Source organism: Arachis hypogaea, chromosome 12 (genome assembly GCF_003086295.3).
Source record: "Arachis hypogaea cultivar Tifrunner chromosome 12, arahy.Tifrunner.gnm2.J5K5, whole genome shotgun sequence".
NCBI classification, from domain to species: domain Eukaryota; kingdom Viridiplantae; phylum Streptophyta; class Magnoliopsida; order Fabales; family Fabaceae; genus Arachis; species Arachis hypogaea.
In genome coordinates this window covers 106,067,104-106,087,840 of record NC_092047.1, presented here as the reverse complement: position 1 = coordinate 106,087,840, position 20,737 = coordinate 106,067,104, and the positions used below count along the sequence as shown (strand labels likewise).

At 35.9% G+C, this 20,737-nt stretch overlaps 1 pseudogene; it reads right to left on the bottom strand.

Annotated features, from left to right (window-relative positions):
* Window positions 1-792: 792 nt before the first annotated feature.
* Window positions 793-5,300, bottom strand: LOC112730450 (tubulin-folding cofactor C-like; annotated as a pseudogene).
* Between the last annotated feature and the right edge of the window lie 15,437 nt (window positions 5,301-20,737).

The window sequence follows — 20,737 nt, the reverse complement described above, 5'->3', positions numbered from 1 at the left end:
TGCAATGCATCATTTCATTAAATTCACCGGTAACTGTGGCACCGATAAAATCATATTTTGCGCCACTAATCACAGTCGGAATTAGCGTCAGAACATAAAATCCGACGGTAAATATTTTTGGAAAATCTAAGCTACCTTTTATCAGACCTAAAATCCGACAAAAAACTCGCTGCTAACGTCCGGCGCTAAATCTGACGGTACTCAGCTTTTTTTCTTGTAGTGAATTTTCTAATCTATTTATGGGCAATACATATAATTGATAATAATTACATTGCCTATTTCATATTATATGACTTATATAGGTGATCTCATTTATTGTTATAAATACTAATAGAATAAGTCATTATTATTTTTTATTTGGAATTAAATGAGAATAAAACTAGAGATACTATTGTATTTGGGCTTTAGAGTTTAATGGGTGCCACATTCAAATATAAATAGTGATTTTAAGATTTTGGTCCCCAACATATCAATGCCGCTTCTGTAACTTTTTTTTTCATAAGATGAGTTGCAATTCAACCCTATTAGGGATAAAGAAGGCTTTGGTTGAGAAAGATCAAAGAACCAAACTCTTTTAATCATGCTCATGAATTCAGGTATGCTTCTGCATTCAAGTATTTCTTTCTTAATGATTTAATATGGATGGTCAAGGGTTAAGAAATTCTAAGAATTTTCAACAATGCTAACTATGTTAAATTCACAAAACTATGTTTACATTCACTGAAATATATATTACAAATACTCAAAGTTTCTTAAACAAATCCATATCACATAACTATGTTTATATTAACCCTAATCAGATTCATCATCTTCTTTCTCTGGTTCATCACCATTCTCCTCTTTCGAGGAAATTTTCTGATTATCATCGAACTCGTCATCCTCTTCTTCGTCACTATTGATCCCGTCTTCTTCTTGAAGATCGTCGTCCTCTGGTGGAAGTGCGTCGACATCTAGTCCAAGGTCAATGATGTCATCACCCATAACAGCAAATCTAAGGCTGATTGTCTCATTGGTATCAACCACTGTTTTTGAAGGAGTTGGATCCTCAATCTGGTAAGGTTCCCGACCCTCTATCCTATCATCAGACTCGATGTGGCCTCTTGGCTTAGTCTTAACCACAACTACCCAACTAGACTTGTATGAACCAGAAAAGGTAAATAGAATGCCTGTCGTGCATTTTGAGGTAGTATAAAAGGATCGTAGTGCCTATGTTTCCTGGTTACATTAACTTCAGTGATATCGTAGTCCTTGTGCTTTCGTGTTCCTTGTCGCAAACTTGGATCATACCATTTACATTTAAACACGCACATCTTATACGTAATGCGACAGAAATATCGTAATTCAATTTTGTTGCACAACACACCAAACCAATCAAAATAAACCCCATCTGAATTTTCACGAACCCAAACTCCAGTGTTATTTGTTTTCTTTCCAATCGACCACTGTAAGGTATGGAACCGATATCCGTTAATATTGTATATCGGGTAAGTAATGGCCTTATTTATTAGGCCGCAACTAAGTGCAACTAGTTCCAAATTTATTATGCAACTAGTTAGCTTATTTAAAATTTGATGTTAACATTTTTTATGTATATTTAAATTTTTTAGTTTACAAAACTGTAAATTCAATCAAATTCAAACTACACCGTAAATAAAATTAATATTCGGATTGAATAAATTTTTGACTTAAAATCGATTCAAATTGCATCGCAAACACTCAGAACAAAACTAAGTAAAATATTAGAGGAAAATCAAAAATATTTTTATAATAAAATAAAACTAAAATAAAATTTTAAAAAAATTAAACTAAAATTTATATATAATTTATATATAAAAAAATAAATTAATTATATAGAAATTATCGTCTTGATAAAAATTACTCAAATCAACAACCCATTTCCTAAGAATTGTGTCATACCAAAATTAAAGTAGTTGTCAAGCACGTACACTTATATTGCTTGAATTATTGTGGGAGAACTTTATACAATTTTGTCATCTCATTCATTAATCATAAATGCATCCATTTTTATTATCTATTATATATTATTAATTTTACAATCAAAATTTATTATATATTATTTTTTATTATAATCAAAAGTAATTTTTTAAATTAAAAAGTTTTTCTTTTCTCTTTTTTTCTTTTTCTTCTATTTCTATCATTTTTTCACACACTCTATTTTTTTATATATCATTATCAATGACTAATTACAAATTTGACCATCAAAATATATGATAAAATATTCTCTAATTATATTTAATTAATTAAAATACTAAAATTAAAATTGAAGTATAACTATATTATATATTATTAACTAATTTAATAATCAAAATATATCACATGATACTCTCTTATTAAAATTGAGAAGAAATATTTTTCTCTAAAATTAATAAACTATCTTCCTACATTCTCTTATCTATTTCTCTCTTTTTTTATTTCTCTCTATCTTTTTTACTTTATATATAATTTATAATTTATATTTTATATTAATATTTTGACAAACCAAAATATATCACTAGATATATTTTCATTACAATTAAAATAGAATTTTTCTTCTCAAAATTAACAAATTTCTCTCTGATTCTTCTTATTTATCTTTTTCTCTCTTTTTTTCATTCTCTAATTTTCTTTACCTTTCTATTTTACAAAAAGTAAAATTAACAAGATAATATAATTCAAATTAAAAATATTATTATTATATACATATTTTTTTATTTAGTTTTAAATTTTTACTACTTATCTTTCTAATCTATATTTTTATTTCTCTTCCTTCAAATATTTATTACATATAATTTGGAGAGAATATTAATGTTGTGATTAAAAATTAGAATCAAGATTCAATTGTTTAAAAAAATTTTTGAGTTAATTTATAACTATCAATATAATTTTTTTATATGCTAATATCTAATTATATTTTTATATGCATAGAGAGAAAAAAATATTATTTTTAAATGATAAGTATAAAAATTAATTATTTCTATTTATATAACAAACTTAATACCTAATCAAATGTAAAAATATACACATTAAATAAATTTTTTTAAATTTTAGATAATAAATATTAAAATTAATTATTAATAAAGAATTAAACTCTTTTATATGAAAATAATAATTAAAAATTTTATTATTTATTTTTTTTATCTACAGAGATTTAGGTCTTTTTAATCGATAAAAATTTTTGTCTCCTACAATCTTTTTATAAAAATAATTTGATTTTATAAATTTGTTGTGCGATAATCTATAATATCATTATGACAAAATTAATATAATTTTAAAAGTAGTGTTTTTACTAATAAAAATACTAGTTATACCTTAATGGTTACACATTCCTCAATTTAAAAGGTTGGCATTGATACGACTCATGTCTTAATTGTTTTTGTTTTACTATTTCCGTTACAGACCACTGTTTATTTTTTTTCTGTGAAAAAAAAAGCAAATATTCGCAGGTATTTACTGATATTAAATTTTAAAAAAAAATTAACACAATCAAATGTATTAAATCAAAACACAATTTTAATATAAATTTAACATAATTAATATATATATATATATAATTTTTAATATATAAATAAAATAAAAAATTTTCATTTAAGTAAATAATGAATTAGGATTGCATTTAACTTAAGTATATTTTCTTCGCAAAAATTTTGCCAATCTCTAAAGTACATGATATCTCAATCTCTACCTCATTTATTCCTATTTATCCACGAAAGCAGATTCCATTCCTGTGGAAATTTGTGGATATAAAAAATTCGGAGTTTCTGAGTTTTTTTATCATCCCCATATACAACCATATGGATGAACTTCTTCTAAGGGGTAAGGTGAATAATTGGTAAAATAAAAGAATGAATATTAATTTTTTCTTGAATTAATGTAGTAGGACTTATGCATAACGAAGGCTAGAAATTTAATAATGATTAAATATTTATTTTTTTAATTTATTAATTTTATTTTATTAAAGTTTCTATAATGGTAACTAGTATCTTTTCTATTATTTATATCTTTTATTATGAATTTAATTTTAATATATATATATTTTTTGTCTATATCATGGTGTTTATCGTGGCCAATAGTGACTAATTCCTTTATCACTTAAAACTTCCATCGCAGTTAAAGATTATACATCTAGTAATAAGTTTTAGAGATAAGTATTTTTTTCGTCTCTAAGGTTTGAGGTCAAAATCAAAATCGTCCCTAACCTTTTTTTCTTATTAAAATCATCCCTAACATTACAAAACGTTATCAAATCGTCCTTTTCTACTTCAATTATATTTTTTTGACCAAATTATCCTTAACTATTAATAAAAATAATATTAAATAAAAAAATAAAATCCCACCCCACCCACACCTAGCATCTCTTCGTCTCTCTCCCACCCCCACCCGCAAACCCACCCCCAATGTCCCTTTCTCCTACTCTTTGACCCTCCATCCCAAATCCCATCCCATCCCATCATCATCATCAGTTCCGTCCTTCTTCCCATTTTCCAAATTGAATATATCAACGATTCCAACACTTACATTCTCCGGCAAAATCAACCAATTTGGAGATTGCACCGCCCTCAACCACTTGAAATCGTCCACATTCCCCCAATTCCCAGTTTCTGCATCAAGACCAGCACCACGAAGATCCTCTTTGATCCCTTCGTAGCGCAAGCAGTACGACGCAAACCTCACCCCATTACTGTCCTCGATTATGGGCCTGCTCCTAACCTCGACGTAAACCCTAGAATCCTTCAACCTGTGAACGAAGAGCGTCCTCACACAACCAATTATCCTAACCTCGCAGGAATTGAGATCAGACACCGTGAATTTTCCAACCTCCGATCCCCTAAAATCACCCACCAAAAGCTCGTCGAATTTGTTCCTGAACCCCGGGGAGTCGCGATTGAGAGGTAGGGACTGTTTGGGTTCTTGTGGAGTAACAGTGTTGTTGTTGGTAGTGTCTATTTTGGTGGCATCCTTGTTCTTGAAGGAGAACTTCTTCTTAGGGAAAAGCTGGGAGATGAGGGTTTCTAGTGTGTGTTTCAAATCAGCGATGGTTTTGAGGGAGGATCGAACGTCGTAAGAGGGAAGGAAGTAGGAATTTTCTGCAACAAGCTTCTCCAAATGGAAGATTGATGCTGAGATTTGCTCGAAATGGTGTTTGAGCTGTGATGGGAGTGAATGAGTTGGGATTCGATGGAGGATTTGAGGTTCGAGAATCGGGTGAGGAAGAATGATGTGGACTCGAAGGCAGGGGATGAAGATGATTCCGACTCGTTGTTATTGTCTGAACGGGATTGGTGGATCAAATGACACCACATCAATTAAATTTTTATGTAAGGATAAAATTGTCCACAAAATATTTTTCCTGGACAAAAGGACGATTTTTTAACATTTTGTAACGTTGAGGATGATTTTAATAAGAAAAAAAGGTCGGAGACGATTTTAATTTTGGACCAAAATCTTAAGGACGAAAAAAGTACTTATATCCCTAAGTTTTAGGAATTGAACTCTTACCCCTTGATTAAGGGACTAATGATCGGATAACCAATACTATATACTAGACCTTCGTGGTTTAATTTTGATATACTTATAATATAATAAATTTTATATTGTCATCTAATCAAATTGTTTTCTTAAATATTTTTTTAAATGTTTGCATAAATTTATTTAATTTATACAAATAAAGTTTTGTTTTCAATTATACCAAGCAATATCTTTGGATAAGGATGAGTTGAAGATAAATATACTGCTCAGGCTGTTCATTAATGGAGATCTCATGAAGTCAAAAGTAAAACAAGTTCCGTGAAGACAAGAAAATGCATGGCATTCTTTTTTTTCCATCACTTCTTTTGATGCAAACTTATCCGAGGTTTGACAACTTTTAATTTTTCTTGCATGAAGGAGAAGAAAAAGTGTCAATATATTTCCATTATTTGAACTCTCATCACAAAACTTCAAGTGCATGATGTGATGATCAAGTTGTATCTTAATGAAAAAGATATAATGTATCAAGTAACGTTTATAACATTATTAGGGCTAGATCTAACAAAAATTTCATCAGGTTTAACAATATTATTATTACCTCAAAATCCATGATGATCAAAGTAAAAACTATTTAACTAAGACTTAAACTCATTGCTGATGAGTCAAAATGTAGTGTGTTAAACCTGTCTAATTAATATAGATATATTTAATATCCACTATTAATTATATTATTAAAAGTATTATATTATTAACCTATCTATTATTAGTGCAAATTAAAAATTATGATCTAATTGTTCATGAATATGCATATAAGTTTTCCCTCCCCAGCTAAATAGGGACATTCATAAATGGAGAGAGGAAGATACAAGAGACCCAAGACGGAGTCAAAGCTCAAAATCTAGTGTGATTGGTGCACGAAATTGTGATCTCTGGTAATGGCTTCTTAGGCCAGATACTCTGATCTAGTTTTACAGTCTGTCACAACTTCGATACAACTAACCAGCAAGTGCACTGGGTCGTCCAAGTAATACCTCACGTGAGTAAGGGTCGAATCCCACGGAGATTGTTGGTTTGAAGCAATCTATGGTTATCTTGTAATTCTTAGTCAGGAAGTCAATTATGTTTATCAGTTGAATTGTGAATAACCAAGAGAGCATAAATTAAAGATTACTTGTTGTGCAGTAATGGAGAATATGTTGGAGTTTTGGAGATGCTTTGTCTTCTGAATCTCTGCTTTCCTCTGTCTTCTGATTCACACACGCACGTCCCCCTATGGCAAGCTGTGTGTTGGTGGATCACCGTTGTCAATGGCTACCTTCCATCCTTCCAGTGAAAACTACGCTCACGCGCTCTGTCACAGCACGGCTAATCACCGGTTGGTTCTCGATCCGGTTGGAATAGGATTTATTATCCTTTTGCATCTGTCACTAACGCCCAGCCTTCAGGAGTTTGAAGCTCGTCACAGTCATTCAATCCTTGAATCCTACTCGGAATACCACAGACAAGGTTTAGACTTTCCGGATTCTCATGAATGCCGCCATCAGTTCTAGCTTATACCACGGAGATTTTGATTAAGAGATCTCAGAGATACTCATTCAATCGGATATAGAACGGAGGTGGTTGTCAGGCACACGTTCATGGTTTGAGGAAGGTGATGAATGTCACTGATCATCACCTTCATCACAGTTAAGTGCGAATGAACATCTTAGATAGGAACAAGCGTGTTTGAATAGAAAACAGAAATACTTGCATTAATTCATCGAGACACAGCAGAGCTCCTCACCCCCAACAATGGGGTTTAGAGACTCATGCCGTCAGAGAATACAAAGTTTAGATCTGAAATGTCATGAGATACAAAATAAGTCTCTAAAAGTTGTTTAAATACTAAACTAGTAGCCTAGGTTTACAAAAATTGGATAAACTATGATGGATGATGCAGAGATCCACTTCTGGGGCCCACTTGGTGTGTGCTGGGGCTGAGACTTAAGCAATTCACGTGCAGAGGCCATTTGTGGAGTTGAACGCCAGTTTTTATGCCAGTTTGGGCGTTCAACTCCAGCTTTTGATCCTTTTCTGGCGCTGGACGCCAGAATTGGGCAGAGGACTGGCGTTGAACGCCAGTTTACGTCGTCTATCCTTGTGCAAAGTATGGACTATTATATATTGCTGGAAATCCTTGGATGTCTACTTTCCAACGCAATTGGAAGCACGCCATTTCGAGTTCTGTAGCTCCAGAAAATCCACTTTGAGTGCAGGGAGGTCAGAATCCAACAACATCAGCAGTCCTTTTTCAGCCTGAATCAGATTTTTGCTCAACTCCTTCAATTTCAGCCAGAAAAATACCTGAAATTACAGAAAAACACACAACTCATAGTAAAGTCCAGAAATATGAATTTTTCCTAAAAACTAATAAAAATAGACTAAAAACTAACTCAAACATACTCTAAACTATATGAAATTATCCCCAAAAAGCGTATAAAATATCCGCTCATCACAACACCAAACTTAAACTGTTGCTTGTCCTCAAGCAACTAGACAAATAAAATAGAAGACTAATAGGTTGAGAAGCAATAATATCTCAGAGTTTTTTTGATTGAAGCTCGGATCCTAATTAAATGAGCGGGACTAGTAGCTTTTTGCTTCTGAACAGTTTTGGCATCTCACTTTATCCATTGAAGCTCAGAGTGATTGGCATCTATAGGAACTCAGAATTCAGATAGTGTTATTGATTCTCTTAGTTCAGTGTGATGATTCTTGAACACAGCTTCTTTATGAGTCTTGGCCGTGGCCCTAAGCACTTTGTTTTCCAGTATTACTACCGGATACATAAATGCCACAGACACATAACTGGGTGAACCTTTTCAGATTGTGACTCAGCTTTGCTAAAGTCTCCAATTAGAGGTGTCCAGAGTTCTTAAGCACACTCTTCTTTTTGCTTTGGACCTTGACTTTAACCGCTCAGTCTCAAGTTTTCACTTGACACCTGCACGCCACAAGCACATGGTTAGGGACAGCTTGGTTTAGCCGCTTAGACCAGGATTTTAGTCCTTTAGGCCCTCCTATCCACTGATGCTCAAAGCCTTGGGATCCTTTTTATTTGCCCTTGCCTTTTGGTTTTAAGAGCTTTTGGCTTTTTCTGCTTGCTTTTTTTTTTCTGCAAGCTTTGTTCTTTGCTGCTTTTTCTTGCTTCAAGAATCATTTTTATGATTTTCAGATTATCAATAACATGTCTCATGTTCATCATTCTTTCAAGAGCCAACATATTTAACAGTCTTAAACAACAAATTCAAAAGACATATGTACTTTTCAAGCATTCATTCAGAAGACAGAAAGCATTGCCACCACATTTAACTAATTAGACTTTCTCTTATTAAAACTCGAAATTTTATTGCCTCTTATTCAAAAGATCTACTACTTTATTCATGTTTGCTGATGATGAGAAAAATAGACTATAACTTAATTGGGGATAAAATCAAACTAGACACTAATTACTACTAATGATCATGTGATGAAGACACAAACATAGATAAGCACTTAACATAGAGAAAACGAAAAACAGAGAAAGTAAGAACAAGGAACGAGTCCACCTTAGTGATGATGGCATTTCCTTCTTGAGGCACCAATGATGTTCTTGAGCTCTTTTATGTCTCTTCCTTGCCTTTGTGGCTTGATTCCTAGTGATTTTTGGTATTTCTATCCTCAGTTGCTTCCAATAATTATGTGGAGGAAAGTGCATCCCCTGAGGTATCTCTTTGATTTGCAGCCACATGTTCTACCACTGAGCTATAGATCCTTCACATAATCGTTTTACCACACCAAACTTAGAATGTTGCTCGCCCTCGAGCAAAAGAAGAGGGAATAGATAAAGAAGAAGATGTGGAAAAAAAAACTAGGATTATGAGGAGGGAAGGTGGGGGTCCTGTGGGGTCCACAGATCTTGAAATGATCTTGTGAGGTCCACAGATCTTGAGGTGTCAAGGCATTTACATCCCTGCACCAATTTAGGCATACAAAATGCCCTTGCACACAACTCTGGGCGTTCAGCGCCAGGTTGGTGCCCATTTTGGGCGTTCAACGCCCATTTACTAGCCATTTCTGGCGTTGAACGCCAGAATCATGCTTGTTCTGGGCGTTCAGCGCCAGGATGTTGCCCATTTTGGGCGTTCAGCGCCAGAACCATGCTCTGTTCTGGCGTTGAACGCCAGACAACTGCTTCCTCCAGGGTGTGATTTTTCTTCTGCTTGTTTTTTATTCCATTTTCAATTTTTAATATTTATTTTGTGACTCCACTTGATCATGGACCGAATAAAACATGAAAAACCATGAAAATAAATAAAAATTGGGTTGCCTCCCAACAAGCGCTTCTTTAATGTCCTTAGCTGGACCTTGCTGAGCTTTTAATCTAGCTTCAGCCTTGAGCATTCTTGCTCGATGTTGCCTTCAAGATAATGCTTGATTCTCTGTCCATTGACAATGAACTTCTTATCAGAATCAATATCTTGAAGCTCCACATAACCATATGGTGATACACTTGTAATCACGTATGGTCCCCTCCACCGGGATTTCAGTTTTCCGGGGAATAGCCTGAGTCTAGAGTTAAACAACAGAACCTTCTGTCCTGGTTCAAAGATTCTAGATGACAGCTTTCTGTCATGCCACTTTTTTTATTTTTCCTTATATAGCTTGGCATTTTCGAAAGCTGTGAATCTGAACTCCTCTAGCTCATTTAGCTGGAGCAATCTTTTTTCTCCTGCTAATTTGGCATCAAAGTTTAGGAATCTGGTTGCCCAGTAGGCCTTATGTTCCAGTTCCACGGGCAGGTGACATGCCTTACCATACACCAGTTGGTATGGAGAGGTCCCTATAGGGGTCTTGAATGCTGTTCTGTAAGTCCACAGAGCATCATCCAAGCTCCGTGCCCAATTCTTTCTACGGGTATTTACTGTCCGTTCCAGGATTCTCTTTAATTCTCTATTAGAGACTTCAGCTTGCCCATTGGTTTGTGGATGATATGGAGTGGCCACCTTGTGGCGAATCCCATACCGAACCATGGCAGAGTCAAGCTGTTTATTGCAGAAGTGAGTGCCCCCATCACTGATTAGTACTCTAGGGACACCAAACCTGCTAAAGATATGTTTCTGGAGGAACTTCAGTACTGTTTTAGTATCATTGGTGGGTGTGGCAATAGCCTCAACCCATTTTGATACATAGTCAACTGCCACCAGAATATAAGTGTTTGAGTATGATGGTGGGAAAGGTCCCATGAAGTCAATTCCCCATACATCAAACAACTCTATTTCCAAGATTCCTTGTTGAGGCATGGCGTAACCATGAGGCAGATTACCAGCTCTTTGGCAACTGTCACAATTACGTACAAACTCTCGGGAATCTTTATAGAGTGTGGGCCAATAGAAGCCACATTGGAGGACCTTGGTGGCTGTTCGCTCACCTCCGAAATGGCCTCCATATTGAGATCCATGGCAATGCCATAGGATTCTCTGTGCTTCCTCTCTGGGGACACACCTACGGATAATTCCGTCTGCACATCTCTTAAAGAGATAGGGCTCATCCCACAAGTAGTACTTTGCATCAGTAACTAATTTCTTCTTTTGTATTCTATTGTACTCCTTGGGTATGAACCTTGCAGCTTTATAGTTTGCAATATCGGCAAACCATGGTGCTTCCTGAATGGCAAATAGATGCTCATCAGGGAACGTCTCAGAGATCTCAAGAAAGGGGAGGGACGTCCCTTCCACTGGCTCTATCCGGGACAGATGATCAGCTACTTGGTTCTCTGTCCCTTTTCTGTCTCTTATTTCTATATCAAACTCTTGCAGAAGCAATACCCATCTGATGAGCCTGGGTTTTGAATCCTGCTTTGTGAGTAGATACTTAAGAGCAGCATGGTCAGTGTACACAATCACCTTTGATCCTACTAAGTAGGATCTGAACTTGTCAATGGCGTAAACCACTGCAAGTAATTCCTTTTCTGTGGTTGTGTAATTTTTCTGGGCATCATTTAAAACGCGACTGGCATAATAAATGACATGCAGAAGCTTGTCATGCCTCTGTCCCAATACTGCACCAATGGCATGATCACTGGCATCACACATTAGCTCAAATGGTAATGTCCATTCTGGTGCAGAAATGACTGGTGCTGTGACCAGCTTAGCTTTCAGCGTTTCAAACGCCTGCAGGCACTTTGTGTCAAACACAAATGGCGTGTCAGCAGCTAGCAGATTGCTTAGAGGTTTTGCGATTTTTGAAAAATCCTTTATAAACCTCCTATAGAATCCTGCATGTCCTAGAAAGCTTCTGATTGCCTTAACATTGGCAGGTGGTGGTAATTTTTCAATTACCTCTATTTTTGCTTGATCCACCTCTATTCCCTTGTTTGAGATTTTATGCCCAAGAACAATTCCTTCAGTCACCATGAAGTGACACTTTTCCCAGTTTAAAACTAGGTTGGTCTCTTGGCATCTTTTCGGAACAAGTTTCAAGTGATCAAGACAGGAGCTGAATGAGTCTCCATATACTGAGAAGTCATCCATGAAGACTTCCAGAAATTTTTCCACCATGTCAGAGAAAATAGAGAGCATGCATCTCTGGAAGGTTGCAGGCACATTACATAGCCCAAATGGCATCCTTCTATAAGCAAACACTCCAGATGGACATGTAAATGCTGTTTTCTCTTGATCCTGGGGATCTACTACAATCTGGTTATAGCCTGAGTAGCCATCCAAAAAGCAGTAATAATCATGACCTGCTAGTCTCTCTAGCATCTGGTCTATGAATGGTAAAGGAAAATGATCCTTTCTGGTGGCTGTATTGAGCCTTCTGTAGTCAATACACATGCGCCACCCTGTAACTGTTCTTGTAGGAACCAGTTCATTTTTTTCATTATGAATCACTGTCATGCCTCCCTTTTTTGGGACGACTTGAACAGGGCTCACCCAGGGGCTATCAGAAATAGGATAAATAATCCCAGCCTCCAGTAATTTGGTGACCTCTTTCTGCACCACTTCCTTCATGGCTGGATTTAGCCGCCTCTGTGGTTGAACCACTGGTTTGGCATTGTCCTCCAATAGGATTTTGTGCATGCATCTAGCTGGGCTTATGCCCTTAAGGTCACCTATGGACCACCCAAGAGCTGTCTTGTGTGTCCTTAGCACTTGAATAAGTGCTTCCTCTTCCTGTGAATTTAAAGCAGAGCTTATGATTACTGGAAAAGTGTCACCTTCTCCCAGAAATGCATATTTCAAGGATGGTGGTAGTGGCTTGAGCTCGGGTTTAGGAGGTTTTTCCTCTTTCAGAAGAAAGTTCAGAGGCTCTTTCATGTCCTCTGAATCCTCCAAATTAGGCTGAACATCTTTAAAGATGTCTTCCAACTCTGATTCGAGACTCTCAGCCATGTTGATCTCTTCTACCAAAGAGTCAATGAGATCAACTTTCATGCAGTCTGTTGATGTGTCTGGATGCTGCATGGCTTTGACAGCGTTCAACTTAAACTCATCATCATTGACTCTCAGGGTTATTTCCCCCTGTTGGACGTCAATGAGGGATCGTCCAGTTGCTAGGAAGGGTCTTCCTAGAATGAGAGTAGCACTCTTGTGCTCCTCCATTTCCAGCACAACAAAGTCAGTGGGAAAGGCGAATGGCCCAACTCTGACAATCATGTCTTCAATCACGCCTGATGGGTATTTAGTGGAACCATCAGCAAGTTGGAGACATATCCGGGTTGGTTTAACTTCTTTAGTTAAGCCAAGTTTCCTGATAGTAGATGCAGGTATCAGGTTGATGCTTGCCCCAAGATCGCACAAAGCTGTCTTGGTGCAATCACCTTCTAATATGCATGGTATCAGAAAACTCCCAGGGTCTTTAAGCTTTTCAGGAAAGCTTTTCAGAATGACTGCACTGCATTCTTCAGTGAGGAGAACTTTTTCTGTTTCTCTCCACTCCTTTTTATGACTCAAGATCTCTTTCATGAACTTGGCATAAGAAGGTATTTGCTCAAGTGCCTCTGCAAATGGAATCTTTATTTCAAGAGTCCTTAGATAATCTGCAAAGCGAGCAAATTGCTTATCCTGCTCCTCTTTCCGGAGTTTTTGAGGATAAGGTATCTTGGCTTTATATTCCTCAACCTTAGTGGTTAAAGAAGCCTTTTTAGAGGGGTTGTTGTCAGCACTTGTGTGTGTCTGATCCCTCACTGGCAATTGAGTGCCAGAGTCAGAAGCTGGAGTGACGTTAGACGCCAGCTCACTGTCTGTTCCTGGCGCCTGAACGCCAGAAATGTGCCCCTTTTGGGCGTTCAACGCTGGATTCTGCCCCAATTGGGCGTTCAATGCCAGACTCTTGCCCATTTCTGGCGTTGAACGCCAATCCTGCCTTGTTTCTGGCGCTGAACGCCAGTTTTGGGCATGGTCTGGGCGTTCAGCGCCAGCATTCCACCCATTTTCTGGCGTTTTAGTGCCAGAATTATTTTTCCCTGGGCTCTTACTGTCCTCAGGTGAATCTTTGGTGGGTCGCTCATTTCTTGAATTTTTGATGCCTTGAGGTGGGGTATTTAATTTTTTCCCACTTCTTAATTGAACTGCTTGGCATTCTTCTGCTATTTGCCTTGATAGCTGCTGCTTTGTTTGCTTAAACTGTTCGTCCATATGTATATTAGCTATCCTTGTCTCCTGTAGCCTGTCTTTGAATTCAGCTAGCTGCTTTGTTAGAAAATCCAATTGCTGATTGAATTCAGCAGCTTGTTTTACAGTACTGAATTCAGCAGTTACTGTTTTAACCTCTTCATTCATGGAAAGGTTGCTGCTTAGATACAGATGCTGATTCCTGGCAACTGTATCAATGAGCTCTTGAGCCTCTTCAATTGTCTTTCTCATATGGATAGATCCACCAGCTGAGTAGTCTAGAGACATCTGAGCTCCTTCTGCAAGCCCATAGTAGAAGATGTCTAACTGAACCCACTCTGAAAACATTTCAGAGGGGCATTTTCGTAGCATCTCTCTGTATCTCTCCCAGGCATCATAAAGAGATTCATTATCTCCTTGCTTGAAGCCTTGGATGTCCAGCCTTAGCTGTGTCATCCTTTTTGGAGGGAAATACTGATTCAGGAATTTTTCTGTCAGCTGTTTCCATGTTCTTATGCTGGCCTTAGGTTGGTTATTTAACCACCTCTTAGCTTGATCTTTTACAGCAAATGGAAACAGTAATAGTCTGTAGACATCCTGATCTATTTCTTTATCATGTACTGTGTCAGTAATTTGTAAAAATTGTGCCAGAAACTCTGTAGGTTCTTCCTGTGGAAGACCGGAATACTGGCAACTTTGCTGCACCATGATAATGAGCTGAGGATTCAACTCAAAGCTACTGACTCCAATGGAGGGTATGCAGATACTACTCCCATATGAAGCAGTAGAAGGGTTAGAATATGACCCCAGAGTCCTCCTGGACTGTTCATCTCCATTTATGTCCATGATGGATATATGGATATAACTTGGACTGATTTACCTTTTTAATTATTTTATTTTATGGAAAGAGGACAACTTAACCAAAAATAAAAATAACAAAAATTATGATTTTCGAAAAAGTGAGGAGAGAAAAAGTGGTTAGAAAGTTTTGAAAAAGATATGATTTGGAAAAGATTTTAAAAAATTTTTTTTTTTGATCTAATGCTCCTTGTTTTTGAAAATTTTGGAGGGAAAACACAAAGGAACACCAAACTTAAAATTTTTAGAAAACCACCAAAATTTTCGAAAATCAAAGGGAAATCAACAAGAAAACACCAAACTTAAAGTTTGGCACAAAATTTAATAGAGAAAATATTATTTATGAAAAAGAAGGTTTTGAAAAGAATATAAAAGACTCTAACCCAATTACCAAGAACACAGATTAACGCTCTAGCCAAATGAGTTATGGAAATTTTCGAAAATTTTAAGAAAAATCAATAAGAAAACACCAAACTTAAAGTTTGGCACAGGATTTAATAGAAAAATTATTTTTGAAAAAGGTTTTAAAAAATATGATAGCCAATTACCATGAACATAACCACCACGTTCTAATTAACTGAGCTATAAATTTTAAAGTGTTTTAACAAGGGATAAATAATAAAAGACTCTAAACCAAAAAAAAAAAAAAAGAGAAATTTTTTTCCTAATCTAAGCAACAAAATAAACCGTCAGTTGTTCAAACACGAACAATCTCCGGCAATGGCGCCAAAAACTTGGTGCACGAAATTGTGATCTCTGGTAATGGCTTCTTAGGCCAGATACTCTGATCTAGTTTTACAGTCTGTCACAACTTCGATACAACTAACCAGCAAGTGCACTGGGTCGTCCAAGTAATACCTCACGTGAGTAAGGGTCGAATCCCACGGAGATTGTTGGTTTGAAGCAATCTATGGTTATCTTGTAATTCTTAGTCAGGAAGTCAATTATGTTTATCAGTTGAATTGTGAATAACCAAGAGAGCATAAATTAAAGATTACTTGTTGTGCAGTAATGGAGAATATGTTGGAGTTTTGGAGATGCTTTGTCTTCTGAATCTCTGCTTTCCTCTGTCTTCTGATTCACACACGCACGTCCCCCTATGGCAAGCTGTGTGTTGGTGGATCACCGTTGTCAATGGCTACCTTCCATCCTTCCAGTGAAAACTACGCTCACGCGCTCTGTCACAGCACGGCTAATCACCGGTTGGTTCTCGATCCGGTTGGAATAGGATTTATTATCCTTTTGCATCTGTCACTAACGCCCAGCCTTCAGGAGTTTGAAGCTCGTCACAGTCATTCAATCCTTGAATCCTACTCGGAATACCACAGACAAGGTTTAGACTTTCCGGATTCTCATGAATGCCGCCATCAGTTCTAGCTTATACCACGGAGATTTTGATTAAGAGATCTCAGAGATACTCATTCAATCGGATATAGAACGGAGGTGGTTGTCAGGCACACGTTCATGGTTTGAGGAAGGTGATGAATGTCACTGATCATCACCTTCATCACAGTTAAGCGCGAATGAACATCTTAGATAGGAACAAGCGTGTTTGAATAGAAAACAGAAATACTTGCATTAATTCATCGAGACACAGCAGAGCTCCTCACCCCCAACAATGGGGTTTAGAGACTCATGCCGTCAGAGAATACAAAGTTTAGATCTGAAATGTCATGAGATACAAAATAAGTCTCTAAAAGTTGTTTAAATACTAAACTAGTAGCCTAGGTTTACAAAAATTGGATAAACTATGATGGATGATGCAGAGATCCACTTCTGGGGCCCACTTGGTGTGTGCTGGGGCTGAGACTTAAGCAATTCACGTGCAGAGGCCATTTGTGGAGTTGAACGCCAGTTTTTATGCCAGTTTGGGCGTTCAACTCCAGCTTTTGATCCTTTTCTGGCGCTGGACGCCAGAATTGGGCAGAGGACTGGCGTTGAACGCCAGTTTACGTCGTCTATCCTTGTGCAAAGTATGGACTATTATATATTTCTGGAAAGCCCTGGATGTCTACTTTCCAACGCAATTGGAAGCACGCCATTTCGAGTTCTGTAGCTCCAGAAAATCCACTTTGAGTGCAGGGAGGTCAGAATCCAACAGCATCAGCAGTCCTTTTTCAGCCTGAATCAGATTTTTGCTCAACTCCTTCAATTTCAGCCAGAAAAATACCTGAAATTACAGAAAAACACACAACTCATAGTAAAGTCCAGAAATATGAATTTTTCCTAAAAACTAATAAAAATAGACTAAAAACTAACTCAAACATACTCTAAACTATATGAAATTATCCCCAAAAAGCGTATAAAATATCCGCTCATCAGTGATATATGAAGCGTATTAGAAGAATAATAATAAAGGGAAAGAAGTGAAAATATTTAAAAAAAAAAAAATGCTTGCTGATGTATAGTCAATGTCAATATCTCATATTTAGACATACGGATAAAATGTTAGTGAAATTTAACAATATGTAAATGTGCCTTAAATAAAGTTGACAAACTCTATCTATTTACATTTATTTGTGTGTACTTCAATGAGGTGTTAGAAGATTATCAAAAAAAAAAAAATGTGAGGTGTTAGAAGAATAAATATAGAAAATTAATTTTTAATTAAATATTTTATCGTAAAATTATTTTTTTTTAACTCACAATTTTTAAAGAATTTTGCATTAAGATATAAAATCTAAAATAAAAAAGAATTTAAAAAATTAGCTGGTATAAATTGAAAAAAATAATTTTTTTAGTTAAACTCGTGTTAAAATTATGCTCATGCAATAATGCAACCTCACAAAAATATCTTTAAACAATATTTTAAAGTATTTCTGTTAATAAAAAAAATTAATATAAATTATATTATTAACGAAAAAGCTCTACATCTATGTATTTTTTTACATGGTTGTTAACCAAGTAATTTCCTCCACACGCGCGTCCCCACCCCTCACTCATTTATCATACACGCGCTATATATAACGTGCTACAACCTAAATTTTTGCTCAACGTAAACCTTCTGCTGCAACGTAAACCTCCTCCTCCTCCTCCTCCTCCTCCTCCTCACGCTCGTTTACGCACGGAGCGTCTTCTTCTTCTTCGCCTTCTTCTTCGCGTTCCTCCTTCTCCTCCTTCTTCTCCTTTTTCGCGTTCCTTCTTCTTCACGTATTTTTTCCTTATCGTCATTCTTTTGTTGTTGTTGCTGCTGTATTTTTTTGTCTTTTTCTCCTTCTCTCTGGTGAAGAAGCAGTAGAAGATGAGGAAGAAGAGTTTTGAATAGTGCAGAATGAACCGAACACAGTACTCATGGTGAACCGAACACAGTACTCATAGTGAACCGAACACAATACAATTGTATAGTACTGAGTGAACGAAACATAATCCATTATATAAAATTAAATTCAAACAGTTTTCTGCAGAATGAACTGAACACAGTACTCATGGTGAAACAATTGTATAGTACTGAGTGAATGAAACATAACCCATTATATAAAATCAAATTCAAATAACTCTGCCCACAATTTACATATTATCAATTCAATTCAATTCAGTACACCTCCGTCCATTTAATTCAATTTAAATTAGCAATTGCATTCCATTCAATTCGATTCAAAATTGAATAATCCAAACTTTGTCAGTTTGATTCGTTTCAGAAGAGTAATCCAAATTGCTCTCCTGATTTGAAGTTGAGTCATTTATTGTTTCGATTCAGAAGTACAGATCGAAGAAGAAAATGAAGAAGAATAGGAAGAAGATAAATACAACCATATCGAAATAAGAAAACGAGAAGATGAACGCGACCAAAGGAGAATGATGGAGGCAATGCAGATCAACAACAAAAGAATGACGATAGGATTTTAGGGTTTAGGGTTTTAGGGTTTAGGATTTATGAGTTCAGGGTTCAGTGTACAGGGGTTCAGTGTGTTTCAAACTTTCGGTTCGTCCCGTGTATTAATTTCGGTTCACTATGTTTATGGTCGAGGGTTTAGGATTTAGGGATCTAGAGTTTAGGGTTCAGGGTTCAGGATATTAGGGATTTAGGGTTTACGGTAGGGTTCAGGATTTAGAGTTTAGGGTTTAGGGTTTAGAGTTTAGCATTCAAGGTTCAGAGTTCAGTGTTCAGGGTTCGGGTTCAAATTTTAGGGTTTATGGTTTAGCGTTTAAGATTCAGAGTTTAGAGTTCAGGGTTTGGGTTCAGGGTTTAGGGTTTAGGGTTTAGGGTTTAGGTTATAGGGTATAGGGTTTAGGGTTTAGGTTTTAGGGTTTTAGGGATTTAGGGTTTATGGGTTCAAGGTTCAGTGTTCAGGGTTCTGGTTTTAGTGTTTAGGGTTTAGGGTTTAGGGTTCAGTGTTTAGGGGTTCATAATTTTTTGGTAAACAGGAGAGCAATTTGGATTACTCTTATGAAACGAATCAAACTGACAAAGTTTGGATTATTCAATTTTGAATCGAATTGAATGGAATGCAATTGCTAATTTGAATTGAATTAAATGGACGGAGGTGTACTGAATTGAATTGAATTGAATTGAATTGAATTGATAATATGTAAATTGTAGGCAGAGTTATTTGAATTTGATTTTATATAATGGATTATGTTTCGTTCACTTAGTACTATACAATTGTTTCACCATGAGTACTGTGTTCGGTTCACTATGAGTATTGTGTTCGGTTCATTCTGCAGAAAGCTGTTTGAATTTGATTTTATATAATGGATTATGTTTCGTTCACTCAGTACTATACAATTGTATTGTGTTCGGTTCACCATGAGTACTATGTTCGGTTCACCATGAATACTGTGTTCGGTTCATTCTGCACTATTCAAAACTCTTCTTCCTCACCTTCTACTGCTTCTTCACCAGAGAGAGAAGGAGGAAAAGACAAAAAAATACAGCAGCAACAAGAACAAAAGAATGACGATAAGGAGAAAACACGTGAAGAAGAAGGAATGCGAAAAAGGAGGAGAAGGAGGAGAAGGAGGAACATGAAGAAGAGGGCGAAGAAGAAGAAGACACTCCGTGCGCAAACGAGCGTAAGAAGAAGAAGAAGAAGAAGAAGAAGAGCGATTTCGTGTGTGTTGGACGCGTGTATTTCACGTTTCATTTAATGATACTAAGTTTTTTTTGTGTTGAGCCAATTTAGTTACATGGTTACATGGATGTGTAGTATCCCTGTATTATTAATCCAATGCTTGTTAATGTTGCTTGATTCTAAATTAAATATGACTAATAATTATATTATATAGCTTAATTGAAATCCAGTAATTGAATATCTATGAACCTTACCCGTTTGTTGGGGCTTTACAGTAGTTGTACTTGACACAGCAGTGACAAAATGAGTGATACAATGCAAAAGAATTGAATAATACGGTCAGTGATTTGTTGTAAGGTCATTTTCAGAATAATATATAGAGGGTAGGAAAATTTTCCAGTGAAAGTTTTAAAAACTATTAAATTCATTCGGAGTAATAATGAAAAATATTTTTTATCGTTAACTTTTTTATTTATCGTTTTACTTGAAATGGATACCAAGAATCCAAGATTTTTCCCAGAGCAAGAAAGATTTTTTTTTTTCCCTCTTAGCATATGGGAGTTAAAAATAAAGAAGATTACTTAACCTATGGTAAATGTAATAAGTAGTTTAATATTTATGCTGAAATAATTGTTTAAGTTTAAATTTTATGGATGAAAAAATTTATACTTAAATTACAAAAACTTACCCATCTACTATTGAATCAGAACAAACCACCAAAAATGATTTTGAATTATTAATTTACTTACAAAATATCCTCCAAATACA